The sequence below is a fragment of the Camelus bactrianus genome, chromosome 1, assembly GCF_048773025.1.
Source record: "Camelus bactrianus isolate YW-2024 breed Bactrian camel chromosome 1, ASM4877302v1, whole genome shotgun sequence".
NCBI classification, from domain to species: Eukaryota; Metazoa; Chordata; class Mammalia; order Artiodactyla; family Camelidae; genus Camelus; species Camelus bactrianus.
The window spans coordinates 22,499,872-22,527,125 of NC_133539.1; the positions used below are offsets into that span (position 1 = coordinate 22,499,872).

Here is a 27,254-nt window from a genome sequence, read left to right on the forward strand (position 1 = left end):
TTTCTCTCGTCAGCATCTTACAGTTTTCTCAGTATAGATTTTTTACCTTCTTGGGTAGGTTTATTCCTAGGTATTTAATACTTTTTGATGTAATGGTAAATGGGATTATTTCCTTAAATTCTCTTTCTGACAATTCATTGTTAGTGTGTAGAAATGCAACAGATTTCTATATATTAATTTTGTATCCTGCAACGTTATTGAATTCATTGCTTTTTCTGGTGGCATCTTTAGGATTTTCTATGTATAGTATCCTGTTGTCCACAAACAGTGACAGTTTTACTTCTTCCTTTCCAATTTGGCTTCATTTTCTTTCTTCTTCTCTCTAATTGCTGTGGTTAGGACTTTCAGTACTATGGTGAGTAAAAGTGGTGAGAGTGGACATCTTTATCTTGTCCTGATCTTAGAAGGAAAGCGTTCAGTCTTTTAGAATTAAGTATGATGACATGTTAACTGTTGGCATTTTGTAGATAGCCTTTATCTAGTTAAGGAAGCTCCTTTCAGTTCCAAGTTTAAGTGTTTGTTTGTTTTATCATGAAAGGGTGTTGAATTAACTCAAATGCTTTTTCTTCAACAATTGAGACGATCACATGCTTTTTGTTCTTTGTTTTGTTGATATGGTATATCACAGTCATTGATTTTTGCATGTTGAACCTGCTTTGCACTCCTGTAATTAATACCACTTGGTCATGGTGTACAATCCTTTTTTTTTTTTTTTTTAAGGTTACTTGATTTGGTTTGCTACTATTTGTTGAAGATTTTGTATTTATATTCATAAAGGACATTGATCTATAATTTTTTGTTGTTGCAGTTTCTTTGGTTTTATCATAGTAATATGGTCAAATAATAAATTGGAAATGTTCCTTCATCTTCTATTTTTGGAAGTGTTTGTGAAAGATTGATATTAATTCTTTTTAAAACACTGTAACCAGTGAAGCTGTATGAATCTGGGCTTTTCTTTGATTGCTGATTCAATCTTTCACTTTTTATAGGTCTATTACAATTTTTTATTTCTTCCAGAGTCAGTTTTTGTAGTTTGTGTCTTTCCAGGAATTTGACCATTTCATCTAGGTTATCCAATTTGTTAGCATACAGTTGTTCATAGCATTTCCTTTTAATCCCTTTCAAAATTTCTGTAGGTTTGGAAATATTGTCCCTTCTTTGGTTTCTGATTTTAGTCATTTTAATTCCTTAATCCTCTCTCTTGCTGTCATTTTTTTTTGTTTTGTCTTTTTCTTTTCTTTTTTTCTTTTTGGTTAGTCTAGCTAAAGTTTTGCCAACTTTGTTGTAGATGTTTTCAAATAAACAAATTTGGTTTGGTTGATTTTTTTAATTGCTTTTTTTCTAGTACCTATTTCACTTGTTTCTACTCTAATCTTTATTTCCTTCATTCTGCTTGCTTTAGTTATAGTTTGCCCTTCTTTTTCTAGTTTCTTAAGGCAAAAGCCTGCATTATTATTTCGAGAACTTTCTTTTTTTATTGTCGTTTACAGCTATAACTTTACCTCTAAGCACTGCATGAGTAGCACTTACAAATTTTGGTAATATTTTGTGTTTGTTTTCATTCATCTCAAAGTATTTTGTAATTTGCCTTCTGAGTTTTTCTTTGACCCATATTTTGAAGAGGGTGATATTTAGTTTCTACAAATTTATGAATTTCCCAAATTTCCCCTTGTTGATTTCTAATTTCATTCCATCATGATTGAGGAATATGATTTCAATTCTTTTAAGTTTATTGAAACTTGATTATGACCTAAAATGTGGTCTATTGTGGAGAAAGTTCTATGTTCACTTATGTAGAGGGTGTATTCTGCTATTCGTGGGTAATATTCCATAGATTTCTGTTAGATCTAGTTTTTTTACAATGTTGTGAAAGTCTCCATTTCCTTTCTGATATTCTGCTTAGTTGTTCTACTCATTATTTAAAGTAGGGTGCTGAAGTCTGTGTTTCTTTGAATTGTTCATTTCTCCATTCAATACTGCCATTTTTTGCTCCATGTATTTTGGGGCTCTTGTGAAATGCATTTATGTTTATGATTGTTATGTTTTCCTAATTAATTTTCCCTTTTATCATTGTAATATATCCTTCTTTGTCTCCTGTTTTATTTTTTTTCTCTTAAAGTCTATTTTGTCTCATACTAATATAGCCAATCCAGCTCTCTTTTTGTTTACTATTTGCATGGTATGTCTTTTTTTATAATCCTTTACTTTCAACTTACTTATGTGTTTGAATCTAAAGTGTGTCTCTTGTAGATAGCATATGGTGGATCATTTTTCTTTTTATTGATTTTTGGCAATCTCTGCTTTTGATTGGAGTGTTTAGTCCATTTGCATTTAATGTCATTATTGATACCATTGGATTTATGTCTGCTGTCTTGGTATTTGTTTTTTTATGTCTTACGTTTATTTTGTTCCTTTATTCCTCCATTACTACCTTCTTTTAAAAAAATAGACATTTTTTTAGTATATCATTTTAATTTCCTTATTGTTTCTTTTACTATATTTTTTTGACATTTTGTTATTAGTTGCTCTGGAGATTACACTTGACATCTTAACTTTAAAAAAAATCTTGTTTGGATTAATACCAAGTTGATTTTAATATTATACAAAAACTTTACTCCATTATAGCTCCTTTCTCTCACCCCTTATTTGTGCTAATATTTTTATGAAAATGTAAAAGTACATAATAAACATTGAGCATTTAAAAATATTTTTAAACTTTGGTTTCTTCACCTGGAAAATTGATACAATAATAGTTTTGATGTCAAAGTGACTTAGTTAGTACCAAATGATACAGTATGTGTGATGCTAGTATAGCACAGTCCCTTATCTGAACTCAACAAAAGTGTTTTATAAAGTTAGTGAGGTATGCGGCACTTTTTAAAAATACCCTAAATGAGGGGAAATTCCCTGCCTAATAGGGAGTTTTTTTCCCCATTGTTAAACAGCTTTGTTTTCACATTCCTATTCAGATCCTTGTCTCCTTGTATTTTCTACACGTTAATTCCAGACTAATCTCCTGGGAAAATACAGATGAAGTTTTCCTGCCCTTTCTACCTGGCAGGCCTTCATTTGGTTTCTCTAAATATTAATGCTATTTAGTTCATCAGCTCTTTCACAATGGACATAGCCCTTGGACTTCTCCCTCCTTTCACTGTTTTCTCCTATATTGATCATAATTTTCAGTGTCTCCTATTCACATGAAACTTAAAACTAGTGCTATTACTACTATGGTTTAGACAGGGACAATCAAAAGTGCTTATGAGATTTTAAATGGCCACCCAATCCCATTTGTAACTGTGTAAATGGACACTTGGTAGAGCATGATTCATTCTGTAACCCTTGAACTCCATATGCTTGTTCTTTTTCAGCCTCCACTTTATTTCATAAGCTTAACCCCCCTCCAAAGACCTCAGAGAATACTGAAAATGTGTTCTGAGAACCTGGAAAGTCATATACTAGACATCCATATAAAAATGAAAGATTACATGTTTCATAGAGGTGTAAACTTTATTAGTCATTACCTCCTCAGACATAACTCATATTAATCTTGTTTGAAAGTTATTACTTCTCTCTTGTATGATTTTTTTTAGACAATTTTCTTTTTAGCCATGGAAAGTCACATTAGAAAGCTCCCATTGCTCTCCCCTTTCCAAACAGAAAAGGTGTTTATATTCAGATATGTAGTAGGAGTTAGAATGGCTGGAGTAGAACTTCACAGCCTACCCTCTACTTACACTTTCTCTACCACAGCTTATTCATGGTTTATGGGAATCCTGGAATCCTGGAAATTCAACCAGTATTGGTAAATCTCCCACTTGGTCCTCCGATTCTCCAAGACTCCACTGGTCTCATGGTTTCAAGAAAAGGAATGTAGATCTTCCTCATTATCACACACTCAGAAAACAGTGAAGGAAGCCGGTGTGTTCGCTTTACCAAGTAGTGATTTTTTTTTTCCACCAGATTCTAAAATCGTTGAGACCATTAAGTCTCTTCGAGTCTCTAAAGGTTAGACAAATATCTGGCCTAAAAGAATATTTAAAAAATTACTGTTGACTAAACCAAGAAGGAAAGGTTGTGAGCAAAAAAGCATAAAACTAAGGACGGAAAAACAAATCTATTGCAACAGTTAGACTTAGATAAGAATAAGGGGAGGAATATGAGAGACAATCTTTTATAAGAGTGCAAGATAATCTTTTAATTACCCTTGCTTAATTAAATAGAGACAGTGTGGTATAAATAAAAAAAAATAGTGTTTGTTGTTAGAAAGTCTTTAAATTTCAGCCTTGTCATTTTCTAGCCATTTGAACATGGACATAGTAACACTCAGTAAGGGATAGCAATTGTTATGAATAAAAAGGAGTAATGACCATCTTCTATACAGGTACTGGTAGCCCTTGATTTTAAAAATCCCACATAACAGAATTCCAAATTTATTTCTTAAGCGGAGTTCACTGAAATCATTCTGTGTCACAAAATACCACTGCTTTAAAAAGTTACAAGACTAGCATTTCAATTAAGTATAGGGCTTTGAGGCTAGCAGACAGAATTTAGTAACCAATGTGGTATTAAACAATAGACCAGACTAAAGCAATCACATATATCTGTGAGGTAAGACTCTTAATATATTTAGCTTCAGGAATAGTTCATTAGTGAGGTGTAGATTCATCCTACTTTAAATACTTTAAATTTGGCAAGTGCTTTAGAGGCTATCTACTTTGTGAAATATACAGTCATCCCTCGGTGCCTTCAAGAGGCTGGTTCTAGGTCCCCTGTGGATACCAAAATCTGTGGATGCTCAAGTGTAATATTTGCATATAACCTATGTACATCCTCCTGGACTCTTTACATCACCTCTAGATTACTTATAATACCTAATACAATGCAAATACTGTGTAAATAATTGTAAATACAGTGTAAATGCTATGTAAATACAAGTTTTCCTTTTTGGAACTTTCTGGAAGTTTGTGTTTTGAATATTTTTGACCCACGGTTTGTTGAATTTGACGATGTGGAACCCACAGATACCATGCAGGCAGAAACAAGTAGGGCGATTCAAGGTGCCTTGTGCTGTTTTTCTGGTTTGCTTGCTCTGGGCATCATAACCTTGACTTAACCTCTGGAAAGTGTATATATTCTATTCAAGGTAGGTGCCTGATAGCATTTATAGCAATGACAGGGTTTCTTTTATTTGTGACTTTTTCAAGATGGCAAAAGAGATCCTCCATTATGTGACGGAATGAAGCCTGATTGTAAACAACAACTATAGTTCATGTGCCTTGGAGTTCTGATAACATTTCTAATTTATTTCATTAAGACACATAAAAATCATTTTCTAAAATTTGATGCTGGTCTTCTTTTAAAACCTGCTCTTTTTATTCACATCTGCCTTCCATAGTCGTCTTGTTCCACTCCCTTCTGTACTGTGATGCCACATTTGGGTACTTGGGCTCTAGTTCTCAGCCTCTACTAATGGACTTGTTCAAAATATAGCCTTTATCACTTTTATGAATTGTTGGAGATGATTGCTTTCTCCTCTAAGATTGCTAGGATTCTTGCTATTTTATAGTTATCAAAGTGAATTTCCTCTCTCTGTTCACATGGCGCCCTCTTTCTCTCTTCCTTGATGAATGTCATCTTTTTATGTGCTGCCTTCTTTGCTACACTGTACTTGGGAGAGGAGTTTTAAACATTTGATAGGGAAAATGTCTTTCTGATGAGGAACCAAGCTTCAAATGCATTCCTTTCTTTTTCTCAGAATTAATTCTTTTGCCAATAGTATTATGCATCTTCTATCCTAAATACAGCATAAATCAGGGGACGCCTCTGAAAAAATGTTTCCTAGTAAGTGTTGCGAAAGCTGTACTCGCACTGAGAAAGACAACAAGGGCTAGGTTATGCTGCCCCACCAATAACCCCTGAGTCTCAGTGGCTTAAAATAATAAATGGTAATTGTTCATCCTTGTTGACTGGGGGCTCTGCTCACTCTAATCACTTAGTGATACCGCTGACAGAGGCTCCATTTCAATATATGCTTTCATAATTGCCAAATTAGGAAGGAAACATGGCAACTTGCACACTGACACTAAAAATTTCTGCTCCAAAGTACTGCATGCCACTTCTCATATTTCATTGGCCAAAACCAGTCACGCCTGATATAAAAGGGGAAGGAAGTAGGAGCCACCGTGTGTCCAGAAGTGGGGAGAACCAGACGCAGCAAAAGTGATAATTTTCATAGCAGTTAAGAGACATATGGCCTAGTGAGGATAAGCAACATATTCAAGCTCATCCAATCTCATTAATTAACTCATCAATGAAATAGGACCTTGACTGAAAAGTCATCATGGCACAACTCGTGTCATTCTCGACTGGAATGGACCTGATAAAGGATCAGAGTCAAATAGCCGCAAGCTTCTTGAATGGTGAGCTGAACAAGAGCAATAGCAACCTGAAAACATGGCTTAAGGATGCAGCGATGCACACCTTCAAAGAACACACTGTAGCTGGGGCTTGCTGGGAAATAAGTAGCGGATAGGGTAGCTTGTGCACAATATCCAAAGATAGGTGGGTCTTTCTGAGCAAAATTATGAGCTGTTCATAGTGCTCAAAGGGAAAAGCCAAGATACCACATGCACTGCAGAAAGGAGATGGAGTGGATCATCTCAGAGTCATTCTTACATGATACTGAGCGTGGAATGACTCTTGGTTATGCCTCTGCCCTCCATGGCCCCTGCGAGTCCCACCATAGTCGTCGTAAACAGTGGCATGAATTCCCTCAGGAAGAAGGATCACAATTGGAGGGAGATTCTCTTTAACCTGTTGCCAGGAGCTCATAACAATAAGCATTAGAAAATATAATGGGGAAATGAATGTAACCTTAATTAAAATGCTCTTCTGTTGCTAATTCTATAGTCAAAATGCAAAATAAATAGCACTTTTTCCTGTCACTTTTAATGATCTTTGGAATCTTTCCAAAGTATCCGTATTTTTTTCTTTTTTTGCTGCTCACTGATGATGATGAATCAGATTAGACTTGCTAAAGTAGAAGTGTTTACACCTCCTAAGAAGCCTCATGTTTCCCTCAATATTGGATGTGACATACTTGCCCTGTAATATATTCAGTTGGAATTGAATTCAGACTTGAAATGTGTTTACTTTTACATTCATTACACAAGCTTTAAAGAAGTTTGGCATCCATATGAGTTCATTTTCATTTTACTGAGATGGAAAAACAGTATTCCTAAAAAATGTTACCTCTTCTTCTCGATTTGAAATCACACCTTTCAGAAGATCAGTTTACTTTAAGTTCATATTATAAGTGGACTTTTTTCAAAAATAGCCAGTTGGGTTTTTCTAGAAATTGAGTCTTTCTAATTTCTTACTTATGGATTACTATTTTTACATGGGGTTAAGTGTTTAATTTTTAAGTGTTTATAGAAACTGGAGATATTTTAATGGTACAAAGATTATTTAGATTAAAGTGGAGACGTTTAAAATTGCAATATATCAAGTATATCATTTGTATGACACTTACTAATGTTTAAAATGCTCTGACAGCTTGCTGATTTTTCTAACAAAGTTAAACTGGATAATATTTATATCTATACACTCAAGATTAGACAAGAAATAGTAGGAGGTCTGCTTTCTTTTTGCCTGAACGTTTCTGTGCTTATTTTCTTTATATGTTAATACAAAATGTACTTTATGTCAGATAAAGCAATTCTGTAATAGTTATTTGTAAAATGATCCGACTTGGTTTATTTCAGAGCATCAGTTTTCTTGGTTCTTTCAAGCATAGTTTTAAACACTCTTTTAGTTATCTACTGCTTTGCTACAAACCCTAAAACTTAGTGGCTTAAAACAATAACCATTTCATTACTTACGATTCTGTGGATCAGAAATTCAGGCAGAGCACAGTGGGGATGGCCTGTCTCTGTTTCACCTGGTGTTGGCTGCGGTGGTTCATTTGGGGCTGAAGGCTCCAAGATGGCTTCACTCATATTTCTTGGACTTTGGTGTTGAATGTTGGTAGGGCTTCTCAGGTCTCCTCCAAGTGTCTAGCCTTTTCTCACATGATCTTTCATTTTTTAGTTGCCATGCCTGAGTTTCTTTACATGAAAGGAGAATTCTGAAGGAACAAAAGCAAAAGTTGTAAGACCTTTCAAGACATAGGCTCATAATTGCACAGGGTCACTTCTCCCATATTCTATTGGTCAAACAAGTCATGAGGTTATCCTAGATTCAAGGAGAGTGGAAATAGACTCCACTTCTAGATGGAAGGAGTGGCATAGGCACACTGCAAAGAGGCATGTGAGAATGGAGGGGTTGTTGTAGCTGTGTTGGGAAACAATACACCAGAAACACAAATGAATGAGTTACACTTCTAAGGCAACTACAATATACTCTTTTGCCCAAATTATAACCTGGCAGTTAACTCTGTGAAAGTCTCTACCTTTGTATTCCTGTTTGGGAGCTATTGAAAGTCTCATGTCTCAGTAAATTAGAGTGAACAGTCGTTATCTTCTCTTTAAAATCTTTTACAGTTTTATGTGATTTGGAGTATGCTTCACAAAATGGATGAATGTGGGGACATAATCAGCAGTGTCAGAGACATTTATTCCTCAAGCACATCTTGAGTATTCTCTATGGTCAAGCACAATTCCAGGCATTGGCTATACAAATAAAGAAGAACAAGAGGTGGTTTTTATTCCATGGTACTTTACTTATCGGTCACAACTTTTACTCTCTTGAATTAATTCTGTGCATTCAAAGCCTTGTTATGGAGTCAGAGAGGTGGAGTATATTTCCCTAACTCTCTGAGTTTGGGTTTGTCTGTATGACCTACTTTTGCTAAAAGGGTGTTAGGAGATAGAATGAAAGCAGTAGCACAAAATGTGCTTGTGCAGTGGGAGCTTGATTTATTTATTTATTTTTCATCACCAGTAGAAACAGGACCTCAGAAGGAATACCTAAGCAAGAAGCCAAGCCCAGCTGCACTCATAGCTTGAAGCAGAAGGGGCCAGTAGAGCCAGTTTAGATCCACCAACTACCGGGTGACGCACAGATCAGTGAGAAGCATGGCGATTATTGTATGCCTTTGAGAGTTTGTGGTTCTTTCTTTACATACCAGATCTGCTTGAAACAAGTAATATACCGTCTTGTAGGAAGGTATGTGTCAGTTTTAGTGGGGCATGAGGAAGATGCTCTAGAAAAAGGTGAAACAAAGCTTGGTTTTAAAGAACAAAAGAAGGGATACATAAGCGTTTACCAAGAAGAGGAAAATACTACAAGTCAAAATTTAGTGTGACCAAAACCATGGGGGATAGGCTCCAACGTGGTGGTAAGAAAACTGTAAAAGCAGTTCATTGTTCCCAGAAGTTTAGTAAATGGGACAGTCCTGATTTACCGAGAGACTCAAACTCTTGAATGGATTTTGCAGTGATTCTAATTTTTAGCGATTTCTAAGCTGATAGTAAGTAGGATTGACTTGAATTTCATTTCTCAGGCTAAACATTTTAGAGTACATGCCCTACCAAAAGTAATATGAGCACAGTTTCATTGTTTCTGCCTTTGCAAATAATGAAATTACATTTCAGAGATTTCAACTGCACACCCAAGATGGGGCACAGATGGCAATTGTAGACATGACTTAAAAGAGGAGAATGTTCAATTGAAAATTAATAAGAAGTAATATTACACTGCCTGGTATTTTAGATAAAAATTACAGGTCATCCTCTTTTCAAATAGTAGCTTTTAAAAAAGATTAGTAAATAAATTATATCACCTATCATTATAAAGTTATTACAACAGGAAATACTTTTGAGAACTAATATGTTTGTTTCTAAGTATAATTTTCATATAATGCTTTTTTAAAAAAAAGCCAGTCTTTATGTAGAGCTATAATTCAGCAGGTGATTCCTGTTTTAATCTGAATTTTAGAACTGAAGGGGCCTTTCAGCTTCTTTTATTGCTAATTTGGACCTTGGTAAATTTTCTGGCCGTGCCTTTCACTAGCTATGAGAACTTGGGCAAGCTTCCAACTCTCTCTGTACCTCTGTGTCCTCATCAGTAAAATGGGGAAGTAATTCTTACTGTATATGGAGCCCTTATGGTGATGAAATGAGGTTTTACAGCATGCTATTTGACATATGGCAAGCACCCAGTAAATGTTAGCTACTGCTATTTTAATAAAAGTAATAATTACTATTGTTAGTTAATCTTATGATTGAAGAAACAAGAGGCTTAGGGAGTTAAAGGACTTGGGCAAAATTGTGTGCTTTTTACAGGTTCAGAACCTGCAAGAGATTTTGGTCACTGAGTCTCATACCACTGCTTTTGTCTGACCAAGGCTGCCCCTCACACTTTTTCAAGAAGTTCATGATGAAAGTGAAGAGTGATTCTGGAAACCACTGCACTGGAAAAACCGCCTTTACACAGAAAGGATATGAACTACTAAATGTAAATATCAAAAGGGTACGTAATGATCCTTCCAGATATATATATATGTGTGTGTGTGTGTGTACATATATATCATCAAACACAAACATATACATTCAAATAATTGCATTACAATTAAACTTTTCTTTCTGGGAATTCTCCATTTACGATAAGCAATTTCCCTTGCAGTTTCAAAGCTTTGGGTCAAATTCCAACAAAAGAGGTAGAGGATTTTTGCATAACACTATCAGACCACTTACTAAAGTTAAACAAAAAGGGCTGCTATTTAGTGGAAAGAATATAGCTATTGGCACTTTCAGTTTTATCCAAACGACTGCACACAGCCCTACTTCGATTTCATTATAAAAGTAAAATTAGAAAAGCTAAACATTAAATCTTATAAGGAAATATAATTTGTTTTAATGTCCTTAGAAGGCAGTGCAAAATAGGGAACAGGGAACTGGCTTAACTGCTTCCGTGCTGAATAAAACATCAGCCCTTAAACCGTTCACCTATACGCTCCCAGTCGTACCCGTAGCAGCTCACTTTTACTCATTAGCTGTCATTTCAAGGTATGCCATTTTAAAGACACATATGTTTCCTATTAGCAGTAATAAATTAATGGGGGTGTGTGGTAACATGATAGCAAAATTCAGTAAAAATTCTATTTGAACTTAATTCTGCGGGATATGAACACAACCCACAAAGGAGTACTCTGATCTACAGTGAAGAAGAATTTGCCTACCGCTCTGGTTCGCAATTAATGAAAAGTCCTCAGGAAATCCCAATTTCTGATTAAAGAGAGTTGATTATGATTAATGTATCCAAATTAACTGCCAAAAAGGAAGACACCTCATAATTATCTACATTGTTCCTCCAATTTTAAATTCCTGAGGCTACTCATATCTGTGCCCTTTTCTCTAATCCTTAAAGATATATATTTGGTTTTTTACTTTTGATTAGCAAGGCAATGATGGCCCTTTGTTTCTGTGTGTAGAAGACAGCCAAGGTCTTATGAATTTTCTCTTCTCTCCTCTTTATCCTTCTGTAAAAATTGCATTACTGGTGTTTCCAGCAAGTTGCCATAAACCCAGGATGTCAACTTCAAATGCACTTGGTCTAACCTTACAAGCACCACCTCACTCCAGAGTACTTACTCTTAGCCATTGTGTTGCGCTGCCTTCCCTGGCGCTTGGTTGACCTTCAGGGGAACGAAAGACATATTTTCAGACAGATATGGCATGGGGGGCTACTAATTTCATTTTTCAATCTCGTTCCCTAAGAATATAAGTAAGTAAATTCTTGCAAACCAAGTTTTTTGTAGCATTATAAGGTCTTGCATTTTTCAGGGTATTTGCAAATATTTTTTGTGGGAAATTTAGAAATGTTGCATCAAGGTCAGTTAACTGGATGCTGTTTTAAACTAGAAGTCTTCCAAGTACAGTATTTATGTTAAAAAGTATCTACTTCTATTGAAATCACATACGTATTTTAAAAGCATTCAGAGTTTATTATAATTTGTAAGCTATAGTAGTTAGAGTAGGAGTTGGTCAAATGAATTAATATTTTCTTCTCCAAAGAATTTGATTGCCTTACAGAATAGTTTTCTCCTACTGGAATCTCTTTCAGTACTTCAATTATATTTTTGTATTAGTGTGCTTCACTTTATCCAATATTACTGTAGAAAATTTGAAAATACAGATAAACAAAAAAAAATTCACCTAAAATCTCATTATCCGAGCACAAACCCCATTAACATTTTGTTATTTTATCACATATAATTTTTTATTTTAAAAAGTGCATGTATATATCTTTCATTCTAAAATAAGATTATATTATAACATTGCTTTGTAGACTACCTTTTAAAATTTTGTAGTATATATTGAGCTTTTTCATGCATGAATATAATATATACTCATTTTAGTGGCTGTACAATATTTTGTTTTATAAAATGTCATTATTTAGGTTGATTCTGTTGTTCTTATAATTATAAGTCAAATTGTAAAGGGCATCAACACAGCTAAACCTTCATTTAATTAAGTAATTATTTCCTTAGGAAATGTATAAAGAATTCAATTTCAAAGTCACAAGATGTGCTTTTGAAATATTTGTAATGCAGAAATGCTTCTGAAAAAGGCTGTTCCAATCTGTGCTCCCAACAGTAGAAGATGAGAGTCTCTATTTTGGGGGGGTGGAGGGAAGTACTTAGGTTTATTTATTTATTTATTTTTAAGGGAGTCACTGAAGATTGAACCCAGGACCTCGTGCATGTTAGGCATGCACTTTACCACTGAGCTATACCCCTCTGTCAAGAGTCTCCATTTCTTAATAGTCTCACAAATAATGGAGATTATTTCAAATAGTAGACAATTTTATAGGTTTGACACCTTATTTTTAAAAGAGGTTATTCATCTGAGTACAAGTTTTAAAAAGTATTGATCATTTCTATTTCTTCTGTAAATTTCCTTTTACTATCCTTTAACTTTATTTTTCTACCATAGTGTGTGTCATTCTCTTATTATTTTGCAAGAGCTCTTTATTTTCCACTTGTCTTTTATAAATAGTGGAATTTTCAATTTGATGTTTATTTTAAACTCTGCTTCTATTGTTTCTACCATCAGTATTTAAAAATGCTCAGCATAATTTAAAAATGCTCAAGTCTACCAGGTATTCCCAGTTACCTTCAAATTCCATTATTCCCAAATAAAGTGTCCAAACTCAGTTCTACTCCATTCTGAAACTCAACCTGAAGCATGGTGTGGAGTATGCAGCTTGCAAATGCAAGCAGTCAGAAAGATGCTGCCTTCCAGAGGCACAAAGAGGTGGTACCAATGAGAAAGTGCGCAGGGGAAAGGTATTCTTTCTTTGAAATGGCACGACCTTTTACAGAACACTTTTCAAAGACAAGAAATCTTAAAAGTTTAGACAGTTAAGACTTGGATTCAAATTATAACTCTGACACTTACCAGATGTGTAATTCTGAATCTCAGTTTGTTCATATCCACATGATAAACAATAGTAATACCTGTCATTTATTGAGTGTTCTAGGCACCCAGTGTATTTTCTGAATTAATCATTTAATCCTCCCAAACTAAAACTAGTAATAAGGTGGTAGATACTCTTAGTATCACCGTTTTAAAGATGAAGAAGCTGAAGAATAGAAGTTAAATGGCAAAACCCAAGCAATCTGGCTGCAGATCCTGAGATCTTAAACAACTATACTTTGCCTGGCCTTTCCACCTCCTGTGACATAACTAAACAGGAAAGAAGCAGCAACTCAGATACTCAGGCCAACCACAAGGGTGAAATTGTCTTCACCTCACACATCTGAGCTGGAACTAAGGCTGGAGGGGCAATGGCATTGACTCAGGAGATGGTAGAGCACTAAAACTAACTGACATCACCAGAAAGAGAAACTAGTCAAAGGCTGAACACACTGGGGAATTAATGAGATGATCATAATGACTAGTATGAACCTAATACTTACAATATGTCATGTACTGAACTAATTGTTATACATATATTTATCTCATTTACTCCTTAAGACCTATGAAATAATTACTACTGTTTTCTCCATTATACAGAGAAGGAAATTAGAAGCCTTAGAGAGGTTAAGTACCTGGGCTAAGGATCAACCAATGAGGAAGAAACAGAAGTGAGGATTTAATTGAGATTGCTTTACTCTAAAGACTGGGCTCTTGGCCAGCCCACTGTACTGTATTAGGCTGGCAGAGATGGAAGCTTGCAAATCTATGAGCCCCTCATCCTCCTACCCCAACCCCATGATTTGGGCAAATGGGAATGAAGGTGATGACTGAGCAAGGCCTGTGGAGTCTGAATCTCAGGAATCCCTAAAATATATCTCCCACTTGCTTGCTGGTGTATGAACAGAATGTGGGTAACTAATATAATGACCGGTTTAAAGAGCTCCTTTAAAGCACCTGAACTTAAACAGGCAACATGCACCAAGGTTTTCCCAAGAAGCACCACTCTAGAAATGCAACAGTTGTACCCTTAGTTCTGAACCACAAGCTTCTCTTGCTTGAATCTTGCAAAGATCCATAGTGAAGCTGAATCTTGTGTCTGCCACTTACTTGCTCTGTGACCTAATGCAAATTATTTATTTGTATCTCTGAGAATGTTACTTTCCCTAAATGAATATGGGTGTATAAATACCTCATATAGAGTAGTGTAAGGGTTAAAGTTAGCTCATACTTTGAAAATGCCTGGCATGTAGTGAATGATCAGTAAAATGAATTAACTAGTCGGTTAATGAAAATGATAAACTTAATTGTAAACTCCAAGAGAAACTCAAAATGCTTTGGCAGTTGAATTTGAAGCTCTGACACCAGAAAGCCATCATTACGATGGAGACTGAAAAGCACACCACTGGTGTGGCACACCGAGGAAGAGTATTACATGAAGAAAACCGGTCTGAACAGGAGCAGGATAGAAGCGTCATACTTAACTGTTCTTGGCCAGTGTTCCACCCATTCCTTGAAGTGAACCTGAGTAAAAAATTAACAACAGGCTTACAGAATATAATATGTTAAACCTGCTGTATTTATAATAATGTTTTTACTTACTAATTCATAGAGTATATCATTTTTATTCCAGAACAAATATCCAGTGATTCTTAACAAATTATTTTACCTCGATGAATCCTGGCTTTAAGAATGCCTCTGAGTATTGTTACCTTATAAATATTTAGGAGGACCATTCTTGTTATCAGAAACTGGATTTCGGTGCCCAGAGTTTGCTAAATCAGTAAGAAGCACCAATTACAGAAAGGGGACTTGATGAAGTACACGGCACAAGTCTGGGTGTGCTGTGTGTGATACGAGCACAAAATCAACAAGTCACTGTCAAAGATCTTACCGAAGAAGAAATGCAGGAACTCCTCTTAGCCTTAGTTTCTTCATCTGTAAACCTGGGAATATTAAGATCAACCTTACAGGACCGTAATAAAGATAAAAGTGCTTGTAATAGTGACTGACACGGCAATATCAACAATATTATTTATTATCATGATCATCAGCGTATCAAAATCATTGCTTTTACCTGGGTTCCTCATAATGCAGCCCTGAAACAAAGAGTTAAGGGAAAGTGCTTTACTGGGGTATGCGACCACAGAGAACCAGGTGAGGGTGACAGGTGGAAGGAAGCAGAAAGAAGAAAAAGGCAATGCAAGGATGCCTTATTAAGTTGACCACCCAGTAGGTGCAGGAGATTGGTTTCTTGATCCACTAGGACCACCTGAGAAGCAGTAGAAACTATATCTTGGGATCCCCTGTAGAAGGGGGAGGGGATAGAGAGCATGTATCTACTGGCTTCCATCCTTGATTGGCTAACGTGTGCCCCCACGAAGTGTTAACTCCTATGTACTTCCAGGCTGTACGGATATGGGCCTCAGGCAGATTACAACAGAATCCCACCCAGCAAAGCCCTGGATGAGGAGGGAGGAGACAGATTTTGGACCTGAGACAAGGTGCAGTTGGGAGGCACCTACAAGAAGCTGGTTAGAGTTTATGCAGGACTGTTGCTGCCCAGGGGCTGAAATAAGAGCCAGGCAAGGCTGAGAGAATTCTCTGTGGTGCCCGGGAGATACCTGACATAACTGTTGTCATTGTCGTTGTCATCATCATCATCTGGAGCCATCCCCTACCTCTGATCACCAGAGTCAACCATTGTGTATAAAAAAGAATCACCATAGATAAAAGGCCAGATTGGTTTAGGTCAGTTTTCAGTACTCCTTTTAATAAAACATATTGCTTTCCATTACACACTCTTCTTTACCCTTATAAACATCTGAACAGACCTGTCCATTCTTACTCCTCAAGTTGCCCTTCTTAGCTCTTCTTTCTTCTTTCTTAGAGTCACCATTTTGGTGCTAGAATCTATCATGTCATAGCTGAAACATTTTTATCCTTCTTGAGTTCTCTCTTTGCTCACTGTGCTTCTGATAGTTACACATGCTGACACCTACTTGCAGTTCCTAAAATACAAATTTCATCTTGTTAGTCTACTGCTCCAAACTACACCTCTAGTTAAAGAAAATATGATCCTCCACAATGTGGCCTTAAACTGCTTACCAGCCTAGTTGGCTCTACTGGTTAAGCAATGCAGTACACCTTTCATTCTCTGGACAACTTTTGAACTTTCTCAAAATAAGGCTCTAGTGTATGCTGTTTTATCTGTCAGATGATGTCTGGTTCTTTGAGGATCTAAATCCTAACATTTCTTCTCAGGATACCACAGGTTTTGCCTTGTTCAAAAAGTATCTAGTTTTTCCTAGGCTGGCTTTTGCTCTCCAATTTAGAAAAATCTGTAAAATGCGCCAAGCACTTATCTGTTGGTACCATTTATTAACAATCACAGACATCCTGATTTATGGCAAGTCTTCTGTTATTATTTGAGTTATTATTTTAACAGCTGCTCTTATATTGAACATTCATGAGTTGAAGCGTTTTCTAATTTCTGGGCGGGGCCTGTGACTTACTTTTCTTAGTGACTCCCACAACATAACAAGTGCCTTTGTGCTGAGTTTGATATTTCTGATGTCAGTAGGTTTCAGGGTTTTTCAAACTTGGTGCTATTGACATTTTTGTGCTATTTTTTTGTTGTAGAGGACTGTGCTGTGCATTATAGGATATTTAGCAACACCTCTGACCTCCGTGTACAAAATCCCGGAGTACTCCCTACTCCAGTTTATGACAGCCAAAAGTATTTTCAGACATTGCCGAATGGCTCTGGGGGAGATTCACCCATTTAGAACTAGTGGGCTACATGACTAAAGAGTGAAATCCTGCATTGAATGAGGGTTTGGTCCAAGAGCAGCTGTATTTATTCCAGGTAGATATGAGTTGACTGTGCTTCTCTTGGATTTTATAGGGTACAAATGCCTTTTATCTCTTTAATCCTCCACACAAGATTGAATGATCATCATTTCTATGTTTTCCCCAGGTCCCTCTTTCTCTCTGATCTTCTAAGGTTTTTTCATCAAACTATGTTTCGTCCTAATTAAGACTTTCTATCATCTACAGAGAGCTGTTCACTAGCAGCTGCTATTAGAAATTGATTGGAAGGGAATTTAAACCAATGTCTAGTAGTATGTGCTAGATTATCTGTCATCCACCACATCTAATCAGTCACCACATTCTAACAATTTTATTTCCTAAGTATTTTTCACGCCTTTTTCCTTTATTCTTATTCAATTGCTCTTTTTCAGTCCATCATCATGTCTCCCTGAGACTATTGCCCTACCTTTTGACTCTTGTACTTCTATATGGGAGCAACGATCAGATATGACCTGTCAGGAAAGAAGAGTATCTGGGGGACTTGTCTTAAAGCTGCATTTGCTTAAATTTTTATTTATATTTTAGGTTAGAGATTAAGGAAAAAACAACAATATTTTCCAAGGAGGTTTTTACTAAAAATTTACTAGTAAAGTATAAGTTGTGTATATAAAAGATTATTATCAGTAGTAGTTCTAGCAATGACACAGATAATGGTAGCAGTTTCATTGAGGTGAAAAGTGGAAGTAGGGGTTGATGGAAATCAGCAACTCCTTGGTGTCACCATGGCTACCCAGCCTTCCAGCTGCCATTTCAGTGCCCACATTTACTCTCATCATGTGTACATTCTCCATTCCTCAGTTCTGGGCTTGTGGAGGGTGTAGGGTGGATCGGGGTAAGAAGATTCTTTCACCTGGGACACATACATATATACACACACACACAAACACACACACACACACACTTAAGTGAAAGTAGATCTTCATTAGACATTACATTACATTTGTGTCTTATTTGTGTCTTCTTGTCAGATGTAATGACCTGTGGTGCTCTGTGAATTTTTTATGAGTTCTATAATATTTTTGAATACACTATTTAATGCAGTAGATCTTTTTGTATGTGTGTTAAAGGGTTGACATTTCAAATGGAAGTATATAAAAGTATGTCCTGACTTTTCTTAAAATGTTTGGCATTTAAAAAAATTTAAAAATAGTCATTCCTATACTGTTAGCATGGGGTGTGCATTGGAAGAAAGATATAGAAATATCTTGCTATAAAGATACGTTCTTTCCTGACGCGATGTTGACAGTTCTGGTCTTTTCATATCTCTGAAATCATGAACTGCCTGTCTCTGTTTTCTTCCATCTAAATGTTGGTCAACTCTCCCAGGCTGTTTCAGCAATGGTGCTCCCCACAGCATAGCTTTAAATGAGGCTTAGATACAGGCAATTTATTTTGAGAAGTGATCATAAGAAACAGTCTTAGGGACTGGGAAGAGTGAAACAGGGGAAGAGAGAAAGCCCATCCAAGGGTATTTTATTGAGCTAATAACCTCTGTGGGCAATGGGAGCTCAGTCCTCCTGGAGATCCTTGAGGAGCTGTTAGAAGGATCTCAGACCTGGTCAGCAAGTCATGACAGAGGGGAGTATTCATCCACTGGTTCCCTTCTTTCCTCATTAGTCAAGGATTGCCCTGTGGTGTTAGTGTCCCCACACCTCTGCTTTGTGTATGAGTCAGAATGTCTTAGCCAGTTCTTAAAGGAGTCCCATGAGGTGGTAGCAGAGAAGCCCCAGGGACAGAGTTGAGAGCTACAAGAGGCATCTGCAGTGTCGGCTGTCAGGTTATAAATGATTGCAGCTGATGGTATGCAATGCTTGAAGTAAAAGAATGTGTTTTGAGAATGTGAGCCCACTGGGTATTCATTACACAGGCTTCAGCCATGATCACGATCTTCCTAATGTCAAAGGAGTAAACAGATTGACTCTTGTCATTCGCACTTGGAAAGAAAGCACTTACTGTAACTTGTTGATGATCCCTAAAGAGAAAAACATTGACTACACTGTTTCCCCACAGTAATGGATTTATAAATGTTATGTAAATGTGTAATTTAGGATGACGTGTTTTTTTTTAGATAATCAGGCACTGTAATAATCTGGCATTGTTTGGAGCTTTACTAAGTAAAGAATGCAGTATAGGGAACCTCTCCAAACAGAAAAAAAATAGAAGTCAGAAATTCCAATCTCAGTTAGTTTGGGAAAGACCATTGCTCTCGCTGTAACATTGAGACAACATTGATTAAACTAAAAAGTCATATTTTTCCTTGAAACCATCAAAGAGCTGTGGAAGCAAAAATATTGAAATGCGATGAAGCATAGAGAAGGCTGACCCCAGCAGAGAATAGAAGTTACTTTCACCCCTGAGCATACTTATTGCATGTGAGTACCCAGGTGATCCAAGGAACATGCTTGACATAGGCAGAGACACTTCGCTGGGAGAAGGAAAACCCAGCCAGCCTTTTATTAGCTATACATGGGCTGGCATGGTAGCTTGGAATCTGGAGAGCCTCAGACACAAGATATAGGGAGAGTTGCTGCAAAATGGTGATATGATTATATATATTTTTTCTCTGCTTAAAATACTTCAACCCAGACTCCAATACTTAAATTATAATCCTTTTATATTTGATCCTACTTAGCTCTCCATGTCCACCTTCATACTTCTCACCTAACCGTAATGAACTGTGTAGAAGAGGTGTGTCCTCTATCACATATACTGTAGATGGCACAGCTCAGGGGAGGGCCACTTGGGCTATGATGTCAGAGATTCTTCCCAGAGATGCAAACACGGCAACCCTGCCTTTAGATTGCTAAATGCGCCTATTTTCTCTGTGTGGTGCCAATGACTTCTCTTCACCTGGTGCTGCTCATCACCCTTTGGCCAATTCTTACTTATATTTTAAGGTGGTTTATAAGTTACTTCTCCCAGGAAATTTTTAACCCTCTAAATCAGGATCAAACATTCCTCTTTGTGTTTCTACACACTCTGAATGTCTCCATTATAGTCCTTAGCACATTAACTTGGCTATTTGCTTTCCATCAGCCCCTAAGCTGTGTGAGTACAGGAAAGATGTATTTCTAATCAGTGTTGTAGGTGAAGAATTTAGCACAGTATCTGCCAAATCTTAGGGAATTGGTAAATACTTTCTCAATGAATGTATGAGTGAATTTTATGTTCACATTTGGTACATGCTCATAGAGGTTCATAGAGGAAGTAACATAGTAAATTACAGGGATTTACATGCTCCCCAACAGTCACATTTCAGATTAATATGATGAAATAATACAGGATCATAGACAATTAGAGCTAAGAGTTTAGAAATCAATGAGGACAACATTAGGATTCTACAAAAAGGAACAACCCCTCCTTTTCAAGTTAATGCACTGTTAAGGTCATACTCTGACAAATAGTTCTAGAGTCCAAGTTTCTGGTTCTTGGTTTAATGGTCTTGAACTATGATTTGTATCAGGTTGTGTGATTGACGTTCCCTGGAAGAAAGAAGGAGGACACTCACTGGCTTGTTGCCTCCTTTTTCAGATCAGAGATTGCACCAAACTGGAGACAGAACAATATGGCAGAAAATATGGGGATAGCAGGTCTATTCTTTTTATTTTCATACTAGAGAAAACTTGCTTTAATGTGGATTTGCACATGAATTTTCTGGAGAGTCTCTAGCTGAGGGAACAACAGAAAAAGATAGTTTGCTCAAGTCAAGGAGGTTCCAGAACAGTTTATAAGCCACTAAAATCTTTTTTTTTTTTTTGTCATCAATTAATAATGAAGCACTAGCCTTTACTCTACACTATTTCCACTTCCTCTTCCAGAAAATTTTCTGCCCATTTCCCTTCCTCCTCCTCCCTCCTCCACCATCCTCTCTCTCTGTCTTCTTCACTTTCCTCATAGTTAGCTTTACCCATTTTAAGAAATGCTGAATTAGATCTATGGGTCATTTCCTACTCTTAAAATTATTATTTAATATGATTTTTGTTAAAATACTTTGCTCTGTAGCCTCTGTTATCCTGAGAAGCTGCTAGAGTATCTTCTAGAAAGAATGTAACCTAGTGTAAAATTTCCCTTATTGTCTGGATCTGTTCTTCTCCAAAATTTTTGATTTGAGACTCTATCAATAAGAAGCATTTGAACAAACATGCACCCTGCAACATAAATATAGGCATATTTATAAGTTAGTAACATGTACTTTGTAAGTTTAAATGTAAAATATTAATAAAGCTTGATCACTGACATTTGAATAAATATTAGGAATTCTAATATGTTCTTCAACAACTCCGTAGCTTCTCTTATGTATTTTCTGGGGTGTGTGTACCCTACTTTGGGGCCAACTAGCAAAAAAATAACTCTGATTTATTTATAAGCTGGTGTAATTTCACTACTGACAGTTTAGTTAGTTTTTCTTCCAAGAATGTTGTGTCTAGAATGATGAGAATTCCCATGTAATGTTCTGTTCTAACTTTTTTTATTGCCTGTTGAAATACTTGACATAATTTATCAGATGATTCTAGAATTGAGGTGAAGTTACACAGAGGGTTTGAGTAAAATCTCATCTCCCCATTCTGAGTTGCTTCAAAATAAACTCACCATTTTTCTTGAACGTCCATGAACCAATTAGAAATGGCAGAACTTTAACAAATGTTCATAATAATATTTTAGAACCTCTACTTCTATTAATACCATTTAGGGAGTTGTGTCAACATTCAGCCTTGCTTGACAGACACATTTTTGTGGCTGGGAGGGCTGGAAATATTCCAGCATAATGATTTTCAGATCTGTAGCATCCATCACTCAAGAATTCTTAAAAAAAAAAGGGAGAGAGATACAAAAGGATAATTACTACAACATGTGTTTCATATTTTAAAGGCAATTAGCTAGAGACCTCAAACTTTCCTTTCTCGTTCTGCTCACACATACACAAAATAATGCTTTACGTGGGGTAAGCATTTTGTGCTTTATGAAGGACATGAATATTCATCGTTTCATTTGATGTTTACACCACTTCTGTGAGGTAGCTAAGATTTATTATCTCACTTTTTCACTTGAAAGAATTGATAAAGAGGAGATAAATGGCTTGAAGTTCATTCAGCAAATTTGGGTGGAACGTACAAAGTTTAGGTCTCTAGGGCTCTGAGCTTGCCTTTCTTTAAATGAGTTTTTGTTTGGTGGACCTTAATGACTTATGTGATTTACTTGCCAATTTCTGGAAATAAGGTTTTCATAATGTTAATTATAATCATGAGAAAATTCTTAACATACAAACTCCTCTGTGTAGCACAAGTGGGATAAATGTTACTTGTAAGTCTGGAGTCTCAGCCGATTCTCCACTCTGAGGATCAGAGAGCTGGAAGGAAACTCACACCATTGTTCCTTAGAATTCTCTTAGACTCTGGTTATACTTATTTGCCTATCCAGTTCTTAAAACTCTTGAGATAAAAACTTCATGCAGTTTTGCCCAGTAATCTTTTTGCATTTTATAACATTACAGTGTAAATGTAAGTGTACCAATTTGGCAAAATTTCTTCACTGGAATGATGACGTTATAATATATATCACAAACAATATTAGAGTGTGAAATTGAATGAGAGTCTTAAGTTACTAAAAACTCAAGACTGTATTCTATCTGGCATCCTAGTCGCCTGCCTTTACAAAGGTGGAAGCTTCTCTGGGATAAAATTTCTAATTCACAATCTCCCTCAAGCACAGTTGCAGGTGCATTTGAGCACTGGAAAAACTGTTATTTACTAGTATGCAATTAGAATTGCTTTCATCGTTAAACATCTTCTAATCTTCAGTAATAATCTTTATTATTTTCTACATCATCACCCAGAATATTTACCTTATACGTGCTTTCCTTTATTAGGTAGATCAAATAATTTAAATTCTTTCCTCAGTACTTATTAAAGGAATGGCAATAACATTGATTTTTTTCAGGATTCATAAAATATGTCTGTCAACTCTTTCAGTGAACTTTATTTATTATCCAGCCATGGCGATTAGAATATTCAGTAAGTGCTGGTGCAGTTCATAGGTATGCGAATCATGTTAAAGGGAGAGTCTTTTGGTAGAATGATCTGAGAAGAAGCTGAATTTCAGCAGAATCTGGAAAGGTTGTCAGTGTTTTCTTGGCAAAATTTGATGAGTACCACCTTCAGAAATGATGAATGTGGGAGAGAGTAGGTGAACCAGAGATAACAAGGAGTGTCTTTTTCTATTCTAAATAATATTTTAAACTTCTTAAAATAGGCCTAACCATCTGATGTAGTTTTCTAACCACACTTTAACAGAGTTCCTTTGTGTTTACTTTACAAACTCTTCACTATGTAAAATCACACTTAACCCGTAAGGGAAGAAAATATGAATTGTTCCTATTTTTAGGGACAGTTGTGGGGCTCCTACAAAGCCGCACAAGTCTGTGTTCCTATGCAAACTTAAGAACTAGTCCCACTGAAAGGAAATCTCCAACTTCACTTAATCTCCCTCTAGCAGCATGGGTGCCACAGCTTTGGGAACTGCCTAGTCATTTGGTTATAAATATTGGCTTAAATGTTTTTGAATATCATCCCTATAAGCTAAAACCCATGTTACATTTTACAAACTTTTTTCCTCTGTAGAGTACCACATTATTGTGTTAAACTCATGCATTTATTTCTTTTGACAAGGGATCCTAAAACTGTTGAATACTATGTATTTATATTTCCTTCCGATAGACATTCTTACTTTTTTATCACGAATATATTTCCACTATTAAAAATACAAAATAAACCAAATTAATTGTCTGGATTTTATTGGGAAAATGTGGAAGTAGCATTTTTACAGGTGGTGGTTCATGGGGTAGGTAGTACGTGCCTGGGAGTTCTTGGTCTCCAGCCACCACGGTGACCCTCGTATTCCCCATGTCCTTGAGAAGAGGGAGGCTTCCTCAGTGAGGCTTCAAGCAAGGAAATGAGTGGTTAGGGAAGACTTTGAAGTTCTGTACTGTTTGGGGAGAGGAGGGTGAGAGAATTGCAGAAAGGTGAATGGACAGGTCCTCACCATACTGAACAGCGGCTAAGAGTGCTGGACACAAAGCCTGAAGGAGCCCAGCCTGAGAACGCATTTGCCTCTTTATTCAATGTGTGGTCTAATCACAGGCAGGTCCCTGAGATGCCGTGTCTCATTTTATCACCTATAAAATGTGGTTAGTGAGTCATAGCTACTTGATATGATTGTGGTGCAGAGAAGCAGAAAGAGTATTTGCAATCTTCGGTAAACTGCATGTGGCACTGGTCTTCCATGGCTGCAAAACGTCCTCATTTCCTCATTAGGTTTGTCTGTGTTAGTCTCTTTTACTGTTGCCTTCAGACTGCATTGCAGAGCAATGCCTGGGTAAGGAGGATGGTGAGGAGAAAATGAGGAGGACCTTTGATTCTGTTTTCCAGGCTCTAATCTGAAGGTTAAGAAAAGTTTTGGTAATTGTGGTCCACTTTCCTTTTGGTTTGAAGTCCAGATCTGAAGAACAGTATCTCCAGTGGTTTTTTGTGGTCTTCATTTAGGGTCAGGGTGACCTTGCTCTCACACGGCTTCTGACATATTCCATTGGACTCTGCTGCCTCCGCTTAGCGATCTTTTAGCTGCCAGGAAAAGCTCTGCCTCCACACCAAAACAGGACCTTGAGTTTCAGACTGAGGGGATGACAGTCGGCAGCTGCTGTTGAGACAAGCCAATTGTCTGCTCTGCAGAAGCTTGTCAGGGACCCTGATGATGGAGGACTGTTCTGGAAACAACTGGCATTGGTCATGGGCTGATTACAGGAGTCACATCTTTGGAAGATTTCAAGGACTTTGAAGTTTGCCACAAGCATGATTTATCCTTCATCAGGGCAAAAAAAAAAAAAAAAAAATCAAAAGATATGAGCAAAGACACATGTAATCAATACTGAGAGAGCAAAACAGATTAATGTGTAAAACACTCCTGGAAAAAAAAAAGCTCTTTATCTTTTGTAGCACGTAAGAACATTTTCCACTTGGCAAATTGTGTATCTTTAAAAATAGCATGGAATCATGTGGTACAAAGTGAGGAAAGGGAGAGGAAAGTACTCTAGCATGCTTGCAGAAAGTTATGAATTGAATTTTACCTATATGTCGAATCTGAAAAAGTTTTTTACTAATGAAAAGTCATTATAGTTGTTTGCCTAATAATGCTTTTTTAAAATAAAAAAGTTATTCCTAAAAGAAATTCAAACAAAGTTTTGGATAGAGCATTTTATTATTCTCTTTCTAGAATGTATTGTTTCTCCATGAGAATGTCAACAGAAATATTATTAACAGCATAAGTTGGTCCTTTGCCACCATTTCTATGAATTTGTTTTCACTGCCTTTTTAGTTATCATGATAGTAATTTCATAGAGCTGAAAAGCCATTTATTATGGAAAATTTTAAACATAAACAAAAGTAGAGATGGAAGAAGAATGGTCTACATTACCCACCTTCAGAGTTCTCCACTCATGGTCAACCTATTTTCATCTCTGCTCCTCCCTTCCACCTCTCTCTAGTGGTTATTTTGAAACAATCACCAGGTATAATCTTTTTTGTTTTTTATTTATTTCAGTCTATGTCTATAAAAGATAAAGACTTTAAAAATGCAATGACAATATAATTATCATACCTAAAATATTATGTTCTAAAAATGAAATATCCATTCAGTGTGCAAATTTACCCAGTTGTCTTGTAATTTAAAAATTTTTGTGTTTGAATCAGTGTTTAGATAAGATCTACACATTGTATTGTTGGAGCTGCACTGCCATGTACCTTAAATCTTTTCATCTTTAGGTTTGCTTGCTCACTCTGTCTCAGTGTCTTTCTTTTTCTCTTAGAGTTTATGTTTGGAAGGCACTGGATTGCTTTGTCTTTTGGTGTCTGCCACATTCTAGATAATGTTAATAGTATACCTGTTGGGTTACATAATAAGTTCTTCTCTCTCTTATAATTCTTGAAAATTTGTAGTTATATCTGAAGGCTTGATTCAATTCAGGTTTGGTTTTTCTGGCAAGACTGCTCCAGAGATGGTATTGTATACTTACATCACACATAGGAGGCATATAATTCTGATGGCTTCTCTTTGGCTTATTAGAACCCATTGGTAATCATTTCTTAGACTCATTATAGATGGGTAATCTTCTATCAATCAGTCTTCAGTTCTGGATATGTATTAAAAAGGGAGACATAATAATATTTCCAATCATTTGGATGTGTGCAGTCTAAGAAAAGTAAGAATCAATGATGATTTTAAGAATTGAAGCAGCTGAGCAATTAAAAAAATAGGGTAGCCATCGACTGAGATGGGAGAGGTTACAGATTGAATAAGTTTGTGGAGAGTGAGAAAGGGAATTTTAGTTTGGGCTTATTGATTTGGAGATGTCTGTTAGATATCTGTATCAGTTAGGATTCAAGCATAGAAGCAGGTATGGTTTCTGCTTCTCTGCTTAAACCCTGAAAGACCCTGACTGATACATGTATATATATTCACATGTATGTGTGTGTGTGTGTGTGTGTGTATATATATATATATATATATATATATATATATATACACATACACACTCATATACATATAAATGTACGTATTCAAATCCATCTAACAAGTCCTTTTATATCTGTATGTGTGTGTGTGTGTGTGTGTATACATATACTCTTTCCATGTATATCCAATATATATATATATAGACATAGCTTTCTTCATTTCTGGCTATGTATTCAAAGTAGGCATATAAGAAAGAGATATACAAGATAGAGATATACAAATCCCTTCATATATCTCATTATACTGGATAGATACCTAGTATATATAGAGATAGAGATAAATGAAGTGACTTTGATCTTATGCGATTGGAAGAACTGTTTAAACAGTCTGTAAGGCTGTTTGTGTTGTTTGTGTCTTATACTGTCTATAGCTTGAAACTTGAAGTCCACAGGGCAGGCA

General features: G+C 36.2%; 1 long non-coding RNA gene across 1 annotated transcript in view; it reads left to right on the top strand.

Annotated features, from left to right (window-relative positions):
- The first annotated feature begins 10,325 nt into the window (after positions 1-10,325).
- Positions 10,326-27,254, top strand: part of LOC123618419 (uncharacterized) — a 243,406-nt gene continuing 226,477 nt past the window's right edge. Inside the window, exon 1 of the long non-coding RNA XR_006726859.2 lies at positions 10,326-10,470. This is a non-coding gene — a long non-coding RNA (uncharacterized LOC123618419). The remainder of the gene's footprint in view (positions 10,471-27,254) is intronic.